This window comes from Sus scrofa, chromosome 15 (assembly GCF_000003025.6).
Source record: "Sus scrofa isolate TJ Tabasco breed Duroc chromosome 15, Sscrofa11.1, whole genome shotgun sequence".
Classification (NCBI taxonomy): domain Eukaryota; kingdom Metazoa; phylum Chordata; class Mammalia; order Artiodactyla; family Suidae; genus Sus; species Sus scrofa.
In genome coordinates this window covers 47689522-47704924 of record NC_010457.5, presented here as the reverse complement: position 1 = coordinate 47704924, position 15403 = coordinate 47689522, and the positions used below count along the sequence as shown (strand labels likewise).

At 46.3% G+C, this 15403-nt stretch overlaps 1 protein-coding gene and 1 long non-coding RNA gene across 2 annotated transcripts in view; one reads left to right on the top strand and one right to left on the bottom strand.

Annotated features, from left to right (window-relative positions):
• LOC106506225 lies at nt 10–6947 on the bottom strand. The gene is made up of 3 exons (XR_001301397.2): nt 5731–6947; nt 3426–3494; nt 10–1884 (listed from the first exon to the last, which is right to left on the bottom strand). It is a non-coding gene; the product is annotated as an uncharacterized LOC106506225 (long non-coding RNA).
• PLEKHA2 (pleckstrin homology domain containing A2) overlaps nt 7687–15403 on the top strand; it is a 71132-nt gene continuing 63415 nt past the window's right edge. The window contains 1 exon segment of the mRNA XM_021075122.1: nt 7687–7934. The gene's annotated coding sequence lies outside the window, so the exon portion shown is untranslated.

Genomic DNA, 15403 nt, shown 5'->3' with positions numbered 1-15403 from the left:
TGAGGGTGCAGGAATCTCAGCCATGCACTGCACTTATTTAAACTGACGGGAAAACAATGCCATCAGCGTGAATCAATAGCAACGGTGCATTTGGCCAGGAGACTGTTATTTCTGGGGACTGGATGAGCACTTTGTTTGGAGGTTTTTAATTCATGTCAGATTTAGGAGTATGGCCATGTTTTCCAAACTTTGTCACTGGGAAATAACTTTTGCATGTGTCCATATGTAATTGTAATGTCTCTATGACTGTATGAGTATGAAGAAGGCAATAGAGTGGGTAGTTTGAACAACAGGAATTTATTTTCTCACGGTTCTGGAGGCTGGAGTCAGGGATGGGGTGGCCAGCCTGGCTGGAACCTGGTGAGAGCTCTCTTCTTGGTTGCAGACAGCTGCCTTCTTATTGCGTATTTGCATGGTCTTTCCTTGGTATGGTGAAGACAGGGAGAGAGCACTGCCTCTTCTTATAAGGCCAGCAATGCTATCAGATTAGGACCTCATCCTTATGAACTCATTTAACCTTATTTTTCCTCCTAAAAGCTCCATCTCCAAATGCAGTCACATTGTGAGTTAGATCCTCAACATATCTTTTTTTTTTTTTGGCCACCCTGTGGCATATGGAGTTCCTGGGCGAGGGATCCGAGCTGCAGTTGCAGCAACACGATATCCTTTAACTCACTATGCCAGGGATTGAACTTACATCTTGGTGCTGCAGAGACGTCACTGAGCCTGTTGCGCCCCACTGGGAACTCTCAACATACGACTTTTATTTGGAGGTGGCATAATTCAGCATATATTTATATCTATATTTATATTTTACATTTAATTTTATATACAAACATCCAGGTGTTCTACTAGTTTTTCTTCTCTCTCTCTCTCTTTTTGGTTTGGCCATTCCCCACAAGTGCCCAGGCCAGGGATCGAACCCACGTCACAGCTGTGACTAGAGCCACAGCAGTGACAACTCTGGATCCTTAACCCACTGAGCCATGACGACTCGCCCAATTTTCTCTGTTTGGATTTTTCTTTATTGCTGTCCTTTATTGCAGTATGGGAAATTGCCATAAGGGAAACAGCAGTGAAATTGCCAAAGTTTCTTCCACTCTCCACTTTCCCTATTCTCAAGGCTCTAAGAATTGAAGCTAAGAGATAACCTTGGGTGTGGGGCAGGGACCACTGAACTAGAATTCAGAACTCACAGATTCAACTCATGATTCACTAATGTGATTCTCAGACTCTCTCTCTCCCCTTAAAACTTAAATTCTTCTATCTGTCCAATGAAATTAATAATCTATAATCCTGTGAACGTGTGAAGAAAGAATAGTTAAGAATTTGTCATGTAATGCTAGTTCTTTGTAATAAAAATTTGAAAATGAAATGCAAAGATTTTAATCCAAAGGCATAAAACTGTTAAAATGTAACAGACATTCTCAGCACTTACCATGTGCTCTAAAAACATTAACTCACTCGACCTCAACAACAATGGTAGGAGATGGGTTATCTGTTATCACTACCTTCTCCATTTGGTAGAAACACAGAGAAGCAGAGTAACTGGTCACTGGCTTTATAGCTAATTAGTGACAGAGCCAGGAGTCACATCATAGAGACCAGTTACTCTGTGGTCACAAACTACGAAATTACTGCTTGTTCCTTCTAATCAGGTCTCTTCCTTGTTCAAAAACCTCCAATGGCTCTTGAAGCCTAAAGTAATTAGTACAACTGAGTTGCTCAGTGATAAAGACCCTCCAGTGACTTTTCTTTGCCACGAAAATCCTTTCTTCAGGGAGTTCCCTGTTGGTCAGTGGTTAGGATTTGATGCTTTCACTGCTGTAGCCCAGGTTTGATCCCTGGTCTGGGAACTGAGATCCTACTTCAAGCCGCTGCATTCTGTGGCCAAAAACAAATTAAATAAATAAATAAATAAGTCTTGATAAATTTAAAAGACATTGAAATCATACAAAATATATATTTTATAAATTTAAAAGATATTGAAATCATACAAGATATATATATAAAATAAAGTCGATAAATTTAAGATATTGAAATCATACAAAATACATATTTTATAAATTTAAAAGATATTGAAATCATACAAGATATATATATATAAAATAAATAAAGTCTTGATAAATTTAAGATATTGAAATCATACAAAATATATATTTTTAAATCATACAGGAGTTCCTGTCGTGGCGCAGTGGTTAACGAATCTGACTAGGAACCATGAGGTTGCGGGTTCGATCCCTGCCCTTGCTCAGTGGGTTAACGATCCAGCGTTGCCGTGAGCTGTGGTGTAGGTTGCAGACGCGGCTCGATCCTGCGTTGCTGTGGCTCTGGCATAGGCTGGTGGCTACAGCTCCAATTAGACCCCTAGCCTGGGAACCTCCATATACCGTGGGAGCGCCCCAGAAATAGCAAAAAGACAAAAAATAAATAATAAATAAATAAATAAATAAAATTAAAAAAAAATCATACAAAATATATATATGCCCACCCCTCCCCTGAGCACCAGCTGAACCTAACCAGTCATTTTATCTAATGCTTTTCTCCATCTCTTTTACATTTTACGCTATCTATACCTTCAAGCTACTTCCAAAGTACCATTTCCTTCATACGTTTTTCTCCTGCCCCCCCCCAACCCTCGCTGGTGTTTTTTTTTTTTTTTTTTTTTTCCTACAGAATTTTCTCTCTCCTCTCTTCCCTACATGTATCAGTTTCTGGCTTTTATATTAGTTCTTTCTGTATATGTTACATTCCCTCCCAACTAAATCATGGGATACTTCAGGGCTATAATACTCCTTCTCATAGGACTTTAAATTTTTTTTTTATTAAAAATTTGAATCATTACTGTTCTTTTTTGATGACCAAGTGTACACAGGCTTATTGCAAAAAAATTAAACATTACAGAAATACATCTCTTAGAAAGTGAGATCCATCATTATAACCTCTGCTCCTCTGCCCTAAAAGGATGGTAGTTAACTGTTTGGAATGCAGTCTTTTAAACTTTTCATCATGTAATAAACATCTACAATTTTTATTTTCAGTAATAGGATTGTCCTTATACAGACAGCTCTGTATCTTTTCTTCCACTTAAATTATTTAGTATTTTTCATGTAGAGATGTATCTCATTTTTTTTTGGCCACGCCAATGGAGTGTGGAAATTCCTGGGCCAGGGGTTGAACCCCTGCCACAGCAGTGACAATGCTGGATCCTTAACCACTAGGCCACTGGGGAACTCCTGTATCTCATTCTTTTTTAACAGCTGCATAGTATAAGATTGCATGGTTGTGATTGTATTTTCATGTTCAATCTCTCATTGATGAACATGACAATGATTTCCAATTTTTACAATTATGAAAAATAATTTGCTGCAGCAAATGTATGCATAGAGTCCACATACACACTCTGTAAATACATGTAAACATACACTCCATCTTTATTGCATATTCACCAGATGACTTTCTGCAGGACAAATCCTTGAACATGAAATTGCTATCTGAAATGGAATAGAGATTCTTTTTTTAGACTTTTAAATTTTTTTTTTTTTTTCTTTTTAGGGCCCCACCCACAGCATATGGAGGTTCCCAGGTTAGGGGTCCAATCAGAGCTACAGCTGCTGACCTACACCACAGTCACAGCAATGCAGGATCGGAGCTGCAGCTGCGTCCTACACTACAGCTCATGGCAACACCAGATCCTTAACCCACTGAGCGAGGCCAGGGATGGAACCCCCAACCTCATGGTTCCTGGTTGGATTCATTTCTGCTTCGCCATGAAAGGAACTCCTGGAATAGAGATTCTCTTTTTTTTTTTTTTTTTTGTCTTTTTGCCATTTCTTGGGCCACTCCCGTGGCATATGGAGGTTCCCAGGCTAGGGGTCTAATTGGAGCTGTAGCCACCAGCCTACGCCAGAGCCACACCAACGCCAGATCTGAGTCCCGTCTGCGACCTACACCACATCTCACGGCAACACCAGATCCTTAACCCACTGAGCAAGGGCAGGGATCGAACCCGCAGCCCCATGGTTCCTAGTCGGATTCGTTAACCACTGCGCCACGACGAGAACTCTGAGATTCTAAATAATGATAATTGTCAAAAATGTAGAGGGAAAAATAGCCTTGTTTTATGTCTTCCTGTATCCTTCACAAGCTCAGTGGTTAAGAGGGCAGGCTCTGGCCTCAGACTGCACAGGCTTTTATCTAGGCTTGGCCCCTGTTTTAATCACCTCATCTATAAAATGGGGACATAGTAGTATCTTATGATGTTGTAAGACCTAAACTACATAATACGTGAAAAGCAATTAGCATTTTAATAAGTAGCTGGAAAATAAGTAAGTGCAAGCTATATGGGAGGTAATAGGTTCAGATCATTGTTTGCTGAATGAATGGGACTGAATAGAACAATAGTAATTTGAGTAATCTTTCTAGAAATGGATGGTACTTTCCTGTTGAAGCCAACAGCAACTCTTTATAAAATGACCAGCTAGCATTAGAAGTGCAATGGCCTTGGAGCCATTTACCTCTGCAAAATTAACTGGCCTGAACTGGGATCGACCACTGACATTGGCCTCTTCAGTCCCACCATTTTCTGCAATGGAATGAAGTGGCCCCAGCTGCAGGCTGGTACCTTATATAATGGGTATCTCTAAGGACAGAGAACAATGCAGTTCCCCAGAGGGGGCACTGGCTCACCATGTAAGGTGGTTACCCAGTTTCCCAGCCATGAACAATGAAAATGAATAGGAAATTCATAAATAAATGGCTAGAGGAGAAGGCTCTCTGTTAAATTCTTAGGTTTTAGACCAGTAGTCTCCGTCTTCATGGAAAGACTCCTGTAGCAATACTAGAAGATTTTGAAGGTAATCAACCCTGGGTTCTAGAAACATCTCTGCCATTAACTAACCAGCTGCAAAACCTTGAGCAAACTGTTGAGTCTCATCTTGCATTGACACAACAGGGGACCGAAATAGCTGCTGTGAAAGGCCCTTTTTGACATTCTCTTCCCCACAGGCAGAGTCACATTTTCAGAACTCAGGGCTGTTTACTGCATTAAAAAAGGGGGTGGGGGACATAACCAGGCAATGGAAATAATTGCAAAATGTGTCAGTTAAGAGAAGCAAAAGGACCATGGTGGGGCTCAGACTCAGTTGACACCCTGGTGCTACTACGGGAGGGGAGGGTGGTGGTCCTGATGAAGACCTGGAAGTATAGGGATGAGGGAATAGAGTCCAGGCAAAAATTGTAGGCTAACTGGGCCAGAGCCTGGCCAGGGGCAAATATGGCAGTAAAGGGCCTCCCAGGGAACTATGAGCATTGCCAGTAAGTGCTCTGATGACCCTCCCCCAGCCCCACAGGCTCTTGCCCTTCCCCCCTTCACTGGAGTCAATGAACTCAGTGCCCATTTCAAAATCCACCTCCTTGGAGTTCCCGCTGTGGTGCAATGGGATCCCAGGCATCTCTGGAGTGCTGGGATGAAGGTTCAATCCCAAGCTCAGCACAGTAGGTTAAGGATTTGGCGTTGCTGCAGCTGCAGCTTAGTAGCAACTGTGGCTCAAGTGTGATCTCTGGCCTGGGAGCTCCATATGCTTTGGGGTGGCCAAAAAAAAAAAAAAAAAAAAATCCACCTCCTTCTCCAGGACACCGCTCTTCCCCCGCCCCCGGACCCACAGACACACACACACAGACACACACACACACACACACATACTTCCTCTAAAGGTTGATGGTACTTACTCTGTGCCATTTCTGCGACACTTTCAAGAGGAACACAGGGCTGCCTGAACCTCCTAAGAACAGTTGTATCCTCTCCAGGAGACCCAAGGCTGTTGGCTCCTTTTTGCCTCCCAGGCATCCAATACAGTAGTGCTCAGAAAATATTTGTGGCTCTGAGATTGAGTGACTCAGGCAGGCACCCCACAGGGTGGAGCGGAGAGTAGAGTTTTATGGGTTTTAAATATGAACCATACCATGTTATCTGAGACTATTACCTCTTTGCTCACCCTGGAAACCTTCAGTTCTAGTTGGATTTGCTGGGAGCTGAATGGAGTTTTGTTCCTTTTCATGCTGAAAACCATAATCCAATGTTTACATTAAAAAACATTCACCTAGCACCTACTTCATGATCCGCAGTGGTCCAAACACTTTACAAATGTTGACCCATTGACTATTCCTCCAACTAGATGTGGAAAGAGAGGCACTGAAACACTGTCACTTGCCCTGGGATCAGAACTAATAGGCGCCAGAGCTGGGATTTAAACCCAGGCCCTCTGGTTCCAGAGTACATGCTCTGCCTGAAATTTACCTGAGTGGCAGAAATCTTCAAGAGCAGAAAGAAAAAAAATGACATTGATATATTTGTTTCAAAGGAATTTTTTTTTTCTTGTGTTCCCCTTTCCTTCCTCATTCAAAGCAAAATGTTCTGAAGCCAACAGTCTTTTTTCACACCTGAGAGAGCAGGCGGCTCGTTTTCTTTTTTGCTTTGGCAATCAAAATGGAAGAGGAAACGAGTGTGGTTTCATCACTGGTGCTTTCGGGGTGTGTGCTGCGCGTGTGGTCCTGCCTCCCTCCTGGCAGATCTGGCTGCCCCCCACCCCCTTCCTTCAGGCCTTGTTGCCTCAGGTCCCGGGGACGACTGAACAGTCTGCCTTTCCCCTACAACACTGGGATGTGGACCAGCCTTTCTGGCAATTCCGCTTAACCAGACTTTGAGCTTCGAGGGTCTTCTTCAACCCTCCCCTCTGTCAAAGCCCAGTAACTCGGACTCAGGCCTTACCAACTGCGTTTGCATCAGAATCCCCAGAAATCGCAGCGCTGCGTCCTCCATCCTAGGGTGAATCCACCACGGTTCTGAGTTTCGGGCTTTAAGTGCCCGACTTAATGTATATTTAAATAAATACCTATCTCCTCACCTGAGAGGCCGGCCTCAGAACCTGACTGACCAGCCATTGATTAACTGTGGGTACCCAGGGCAAATTACTTAACGTCTCAGAGTCTCGGTTTCCTCATCGTGAAGAGGATGGATACCCACAGGGTTGCCGCGTGGATCGAATGAGATAACGCAGAGGATGCACTGGCACCCAGTGGTTCTCTTAGGTTCCTCTTAGCAATATTACTTAATACCTGTTTGTCTGTTCCCATTTTTCCCCAGAGCACCCTCCCGCTCTGAGGGCTGGAAGGGCGTCTTTGAGCCACGCTCTGAAAAAGTCCCTACGCACCCGTTAGAACGTACCACCCCACGGGGCTCCCGGGATGCATTCATGACAACCCAGGAGAATCAGCGGTGCTTCAATCTATCCTAACCCTAGACTTAACCCCGCGGCCCCTCATGGCTAAGGGCTCTGGGTCCTCGGGAAGCCTAAGTGAAGCCGCTGGTGGCTTTGGGAAAAAGAATGGGGTAAAGAGAGAGTCTGCGCTCCCTCCTTCTAAGATGCCCTCATCCCGGAGCCCCTTTCCCGCTCGGACACCTGCTGCCCGAGGCCGGCGTCGGAGAATAGGGCCTCCCACCCTGCGGCCGCGTCCCACCTGCCGGGCCGCCGGCGCCGGCGAGGTGGTCCAGGCCGGTAGCCTCGGGGGCCGCCTCCGGGCGCCGCGCCCCCGCCGGGTCCGCGCAGCTTGCGCGCCGGGCCGCGCCCCCTCCCAGCCTGCGGCGCCCCGGCACCCTTCTCTTCCCCCGGCGGGCTCGGCGGAGCATTGTACTCACATCCGGGGCTGGGTTTTCCTTTAATGCGAAACGTAATTAACCCGGAAAAAAGAGCCGAGAGACAAGAGAGAAGGAGGGTGTGGGGGTTGGGGGGGGAGAAGAGCGAGAGGAGCGAGAGGCCCCTAGAGTTTCGTGGCGACAAAAATCCCCGAGAGCGACAGCCCGCCGGGCCGGAGAGGCGCCTCCCAGCCCGATGTAACCCACGCACCCGGCCCGAGCCCCGGCCCTGCGCGGCGGGGTAAGTGGGGCTCTCGCGCGGCCCCAGGAACCGAGCGGCGCAGAGAGGCGCGCGGGGGCCGGCGAGGGACCGGGCGGGGGCTCCTGCCTGCGGGCTGATGGTTCCGGGGAGGTCGCGGCGGCCCCCGGGGCCCCAGGGAAGCCGGGGGCGCAGCCCCTCCTCCGGCCCTCGGGAGCGCGCGGGGTGGCCAAGGTCGCGGCCGCCAGGGGTCGGGCTGCGGGGGTGGGGCCGCGGGCCGGGTCCGGGCGGGTGTGCTGCTGAGCTGCGTTTTCTCACGTTTGCAGCGGCGAAACTTCTCTGCGGGCTCTGACGCTGGGGCACCGGCCCCGCAACGACTGCCCGGGCTGCGGGTAGGGAAGGCAAGCAAAGGACGCCCAGGCAAGTCCCTTGGGGCACGGATTGGGCTGTGGAAACTCCTCTTTCTCTTCCCCTATCAACCTTATTACATGGCAGGCCTAGAAGGCTCCCGGGGGAGATCCCTCCTTTCCCTTTGGGTGCAGCAGGGCCCTCCGGCTTCTGGAACTCCGGACTCTGGGGAGACTTGAAGGAAACGGTCCTCAAATGCAGGTTCGGTGCCAGGTTGGGAAAGCACTTCGAGGGGAGCTGTCTGTACGTCTCCCTAACTTCTTCCTCACCTTACAAGCTTCCCTCTTCTGCTCCAGTTTTGAAGACTGTAGGAAAGCAAGTGTGCAGACACGTCCAGAGAGGAGGTGCGGCGGGGCCACCTAGCTCGGGGCGTACTCATCTCCCTCGTCAGGCCAGCCCTGCACACCGCCCCCCCCCCTTCCCCCAGCCTCCCGCTTTAAGGTTTCCTTCCTACTTGGTGAATCTTCCCCTTCTGACTCCTTCTCCCACCCCCTCCTCCAGTCTTTCTTTAGGACTCCGAATGGGGTTTTTCAGACGCGAGTTAACAGCAGGGGAGGGGGAGGGGACAAGCATTCTGCCGGGTCGCCAGCTGTGGGCTCCCGGAGGCACTTCAGCCCGCTGAGCCGTGGTTGCACTTGGGCTGAAGTTCCAAAACTGTACCCCTGTTGCTCTTATTTGTTTGCTTTAATTTTTTTCCGTTGTTCTTAATATATTTAAGTCGCGCCCCTTTTTCCTCTTTTCTGGAGCTTTATCATTTTTCTTTGGTGGCAGAGTCTTCAGAAACAGTAAAGCCAAAGATCTTGATCTTGTTTTCTATTTCAGTTGCGTTCAATGGACATTTATTGGGTAATTAAGGCAAGAAAGGCAGTGATGAACAAAAGGAAGCCTGTCTCTTCAGGTAGCTTACAGTCTGATGGAGGACACAGGCTAGGCTGCACATCTACAACCTAGAACTCAATGCAGATTACTAAAATAGAGATCCAGCAGGCTTTGTGAAACTAAAGGAGGCTTTTTTGTTTGTTTTGTCTTTTTAGGGCCGCACCCACGGCACATGGAGGTTTCCAGGCTAGGGGTTGAATCAGAGCTGTAGCTGCCGGCCTTACGCCACAGCCACAGCAACCCAGGATCTGAGCCTCCTCTTCGACCTACACCACAGCTACAGCAACGCCAGATCCTTAACCCAGTGAGCAAGGCCAGGAATTGAACCTGCATCCTCATGGATATTAGATTAGTTTCTGCTGAGCCATGATGGGAACTCTCAAAAGGAGGCTTTTAAAAACACCCTCCCTCATCGATTCAGATATCAGCCTTCTATTGCATGCCAGTTGAACGTAGGAGACTTTTGCCATAGCTTCTAGTCAAGACTCTGTGGCCAGCTTGGTGTATGGCGTCTACTTAGGTGCTAAGTAATTGTTTGTTGAAAGAATAAGTGAGTGACCACAAGCACAGAAATTGTCTGCCCCTGTCCAAAGGTAAGAGAAAAGAGCAGTGCGGCAGTGGCTCAGGCTGGTTCAAGCTGATTCATCAGGATTTACCTTGGATGTTGCCTTTGGACCTGAGTATCCTTTGCCTTCTTTGTAACCCCTGCTTTTTACAAAGTGGGTACCTTGCTCATGTCCCATAGGCCATCACCTAGCTATAGACTGGAAAACCACCTGCCCTTCTGTGGAAAGTTGGCAACCCTTCCTCTCCCTTCTCACTGGTGCTTTCTTCTCTCTTCTGTATAAGGAAGTAGGGCCTGCAGAACCCATTGTGTACTCAGAGTGAGCTGAACTGTATTGCGTGTGATATTTTCCTAGAGGTTAAAATAAACCCTGAGGACATGCAGGTTTTGGTTGGTGCCTCCTTAAGGAGAGATTCTGCGGAAGTGGGAAGGGGAGCAGCATCAGTCCTGTCCACCAAGGACCTCTGAGCAGCCCTCCTGCTGGCATGTGTGGCATTTGCTGAAAGTGCTGGAACACTAGGAAGCCAGGAGCAGCAGGGCCATGGTTCCCTGCTATGCACCCAGCTGGCACTTCTTTGATCTCCTGTCTTCTTCATGGGGCAGGTGGACAGATGGGTGATGCCTTGTTGTAAGGCTGGAAGGCCTCAAATTCGATCTTGCTGTAGCCACAGTGCAGTAAATAGCTCTTCTGATTCACTGAAGCTACGGTGGCGGCACTACTTATTCCAGCCAAGGTAGTCCTGGAGCTTGGAAAAGATGATCTGGGTGCTGGGACTGGCAGTGGTTGGGGCTGCCTTACTTTCAGTTTTCCATTGTCTTCCTGGGCTGGAGAGGACTCCGATGAGCCAATCTGTTAGGGGAGGAAGAAAGCAGAGCAAATATTATACTATGACAGCCTATGGCATGAGAAGAATCCTAGCTCTGCCCAATGTAATAAGTTCATCCTTGAGCCTGGGAACTAGTCAGAACAAGGAGACGGGCTGCAGAGAGATGGGAGGGATGGGGTCTCTTCCTTCCCATTCTGAGCCAGCCTGTGGTTGGTGCAATGAGGCAAGAATTGGAAGACTCCACTGACCTTGACTCTGAATCCTGGGTTGCCCTGCTCTCCCCTTCCTGGTCCCTGCTGTTAAACCCATCCAACCTTTTGGGCTTTATAACTTCTCTTTCTTCTAGAAGCCCTTTCATTGGCCTGATCCCCAGTGACTGAAGTGACTTGCAGAGCACTAAAGGCTGAATTGGGCTCTCTCCCTGGGGAGGACCCACCCACTATAGGCAAGAGGCTTTCAGCTTCGGGGCCTCTGGTGTGCCTTTCTGCCTTTAAGGGCAGGCCAGCTGAGATAGAGGGTGGGAATCGAGGTCCCCTTCTCCTCTAGAAACACTGCAGTTAAAGGCTAGGGCTCCGCAGTCCCATCCTCTAAGGCTCATGTTTGACCATCCATCCACTTGCAGATCAGCTCCGATTCTCCCCTGGGAGGAGCTGGAAGCACCTTCAGAGTCCTTTACCTGGAACCCTATTGCCTGCCTGCTTCTGATCATTTTCAGGGTGGCCTGGAGAAGGTGGAGGCTGTGGATCTTTTGGACTTTTTGTTAATCTCTTGGAGAGTTTTAGAGATGAGAAATAGGATGGTTTTTGGACTAGATGGAAGAGTAAGGGCAGCCTCTGCCTTCCCTTGTAACAGATCCTGGTGTCACTGCTTTGCCATTGCGATTTGCTTATTGGTATTGGAGGGGTGGAGAGGGCCTGCAGCAGCTTTGTGATACCAATGGGAGTCGTGTACTACTTTTTAGGCACTTCAGGTACACACACACACACACACACACACACACACACACACACACACACTCCTTAATAGTATTTACCCAGCTCTTAGTCTCCTACCAGTCCTCCTGTGAAGCACTTTTTAGACATCATTCATTTAATCTGCACCAGCAGCCTTTGAAGTAGGTGTGGTGATTCTCTCTCCATTTTTCAAATGAGGGAAGAGGCCCAGAAGAGTGTAGTAGAGTCTCTTGGCCTCTACAGCCCCTGTTGGACTCTACAACCCGTGCTCCTTCACTTCACTCTAGCATCTAGCTGGGTTATTGAGATCAGCAAGCACACCCTTTTAAATGTTCTTGCAAGAGGCACCCAAACTGATCACTGTCACTGGTGCATCCTCTGAGCCACACCCAGCCCCTCCTCCTTCCCCTAATCCAGAGACCCGGGCACCTGCCTCCCAACTGGTTTAAGCCATGTCTGCGTCCTTCCAGGGCTTTGCAGAAGGCTAGTCCCGTAGAAAAAATAAGGATGCTTTCTTTGCATTTTCCTCCTGCCCACGTTTTAGTGGGTGAGAAGGTCAAGTTGGAAGTGAAGGTCTTGGCTCTGGGGCTCCTGTTTGGCTGCTGTTAAAAGGCCCTCCAGTGAAACCGAATCAGGGAGTCTTCTAACTGGGGGGATTTTCACATTCTGAAAGTTGGAGATCTCTGTCTTTATAGGCTATTTATACCCCCCTCCCTCCATGATGGCTCCCTGTGCTGGGGAGCTCCCTGGGAGAGGTGGTCTGAGGAGCCCAGGGCAGGCCTTTGTTTCCTACCAGCTCCAATAACCACAGTTTCTCTGAACAGAGATGAGGCCGCTGTTAAGAGAGGTCATGAGCGTTTCAACTATTTTGTTGTTTTTGGCATCTTTGTTGCAGTGGTATCCATAGTCAGTTGTTTCTGCCTGGTTCTCAGTATTTTTTTTTTTTTCCCTTAAAAATTCCTTGAGTGTCTTTTGCCCTCCATTCAGCATTCTCGGGTGGGGGTGGAAGGTGGGGGATTGGGCACCTTTTCCCATCCTCCCCGCCTTCTGGCTGACTTCATCGCTGCTGCATCTCAGGGGCACTTCCTCTGGGACCGTGTTCTCAGTACATTCCCTTCTCTCTCCGGCCTTAGACTCTTTGGAATGTGCTCTTTTGACAGCTTCAAAATGCAATGCTGTTATAACAGTAGGAAGTAGATGTCCCCACATTTTTGAAGTTATAACCTTTGGTCCAGTCTCTGGGCTGAGTTCTGAAATAGCTGTGCTTGTGTTTTGTTGCTGTTGTGTTTTTCCCGGGCCCTGAGCAGGGCTGAGGCTCCGCAGGGCACCCTCACCCAGGCTGGAGATTGAAACAGAGGTGAACTCTCCGTTCACGTGGCCCATGCGTTTTCTAATCTCCACACCCCAGTTCCTGTCTGCTTATTACAGTCCTCGCTGAGACCTCTGATGTCATTTCCCGATTAACTTTCTCCTGTAGAAATTTAGCAATTTCCTGTTGGTATCCCTCTCGCTCACCACCGATGCCACTGCCCCAGCTTCTACCCTTGAGGGTGACAAGGCAGCAGATGTTATTCCTTGCATGCCCTGCTGTATTCCTGACTCTTTTTCTGGAGCAAAATCCCTGAAATTCCCTCTCCTGCCAACACCAAGTAATGTGAAAGAAAAATCTCCAGATTTACAAATGAATTAATTTTTTTTTGCTTCTCAGCTGTTGGAGGTTATAGTGGGTTATTTCATCCCGGGGCCAATATCATGTAAGCTTTATCCCTATTTTCAGTTTCTCTCATTTTATTTACCTTTAAAGTATCAGCACCATCAGGTAGATGAATCTCCCTTATTTCACTCTATTTTTTCCTGTCTCTTCAAGCCACATTAGAGATCTTAAAAATAAGATCATTTTTCATTATAGCTGGTTTACAGTGTTCTGTCAATTTTCTACTGCACAGCATGGTGACCCAGTCACACATACATGTATAGATTCTTTTTTCTCACGTGATTGTACCCCATTGTTAGTGACTAGACATAGTTCCCAGTGCTACACAGCAGGATCTCATAGCTTATCCATTCCAAAGGCAATAGTTTGCATCTATTAACCCCAAGTTCCTAATCCATCCTGCTCCCTCCTCCTCCCTCTTGGCAATTACAAGTCTATTCTCCAAGTCCGAGATTTTCTTTTCTGTGGAAAGGTTCATTTGTGCCGTGTATTAGATTCCAGATATAAGTGATATCATATGGTATTTGACTTTCTCTTTCTGACTTACTTCACTCAGTATGAGAATCTCCAGTTCCATCCATGTTGCTGCAAATGGCATTGTTTCATTCTTTTTTATGGCAGCGAAGTATTCAATTATGTATATGTCACATATCTTCTTAATCCATTCATCTGTCAATGGACATTTAGGTTATTTCCATGTCTTGGCTATTGTGAATAGTGCTGCAAAGAACATGTGGGTACATGTGTCTTTTTTAAGGAAAGTTGCCTGGGTATATGCCCAAGAGTGGGATTGCTGGGTCATATGGTGGTTCTGTGTATAGATTTCTAAGGTACCTCCATAATGTTCTCCATAGTGGTTGTACCAACTTACATTCCCACCAACAGTGCAGGAGGGTTCCCTTTTCTCCACACCCCTCCAGCACTTGGTATTTGTGGACTTATTAGTGATGGCCATTCTGACTGGTGTGAGGTGGTATCTCATGGTAGTTTTGATTTGCATTTCTCTAATAATCAAGGATGTTGAGTATTTTTTCATGTGCTTGTTTGCCATCTGTGTATCTTTGGAAAAATGTCTATTCAAGTTTTTTGCCCATTTTTCCATTGGGTTGTTGGCTTTTTTGCTGTTGAATTGTATAAGTTGTTTCTACATTTTAGAGATTAAGCCCTTGTCAGTTGCATCATTTGAAATTATTTTCTCCTATTCTGTAAGTTGTCTTTTTGTTTTCTTTTTGGTTTCCTTTGCTGTGCAAAAGCTTGTCAGTTTGACAAGGTCCCATTGGTTTATTTTTGCTTTTATTTCTGCTGCTTTGGGTGACTGACGTGAGAAAACATTTGTAAAGTTGATGCCAGAGAACGTTTTGCCTATGTTCTCTTCCAGGAGTTTGATAGTGTCTTGTCTTATATTTAAGTCTTTAAGCCATTTTGAGTTTATTTTTGTGCATGGTGTGAGGGTGTGTTCTAGTTTCATTGATTTACATGCAGCTGTCCAGGTTTCCCAGCAATACTTGATGAAAAGACTGTCTTTTCCCCATTTTATATTCTTGCCTCCTTTGTCAAAGATTAATTGACCGTAGGTGTCAGGGTTTATTTCTGAGTGCTCTATTCTGTTCCATTGGTCTGTCTGTCTGTTTTGGTACCAGTACCACACTGTCTTGATGACTGTGGCTCTGTAATATTTTTTGAAGTCTGAGAGAGTTATGCCTCCTGCCTGGTTTTTGTTCCTCAGGATTGCTTTGGCAATTATGGGTCTTTTGTGGTTCCATATAAATTTTTGGATTGTTTGTTCTAGTTCTGTGAAAAATGTCCTGGGTAATTTGATAGGAATTGCATTGAATCTATAGATTGCTTTGGGTAGTATGGCCATTTTTACAATATTAATTTTTCTAGCCCAAGAGCATGGAATATCTTTCCATGTCTTTGAATCCTCTTTAATTTCCTTGATTAATGTTTTATAGTTCTCAGCATATAAGTCTTTCACCTCCTTGATAAGGTGTATTCCCAGGTATTTGATTTTTGGAGGTGCAATTTTGAAAGGTATTGTATTTTTGTATTCCTTTTCTTTAGCTTTTCTTTAAAAAAATATATTTATCTGTGTCTTCATTCATTTATCTATGCATTTTTTTTTTTTTTTTTTTTTTTTTTTTTTTTTTTTTTTTTTTTTTTTT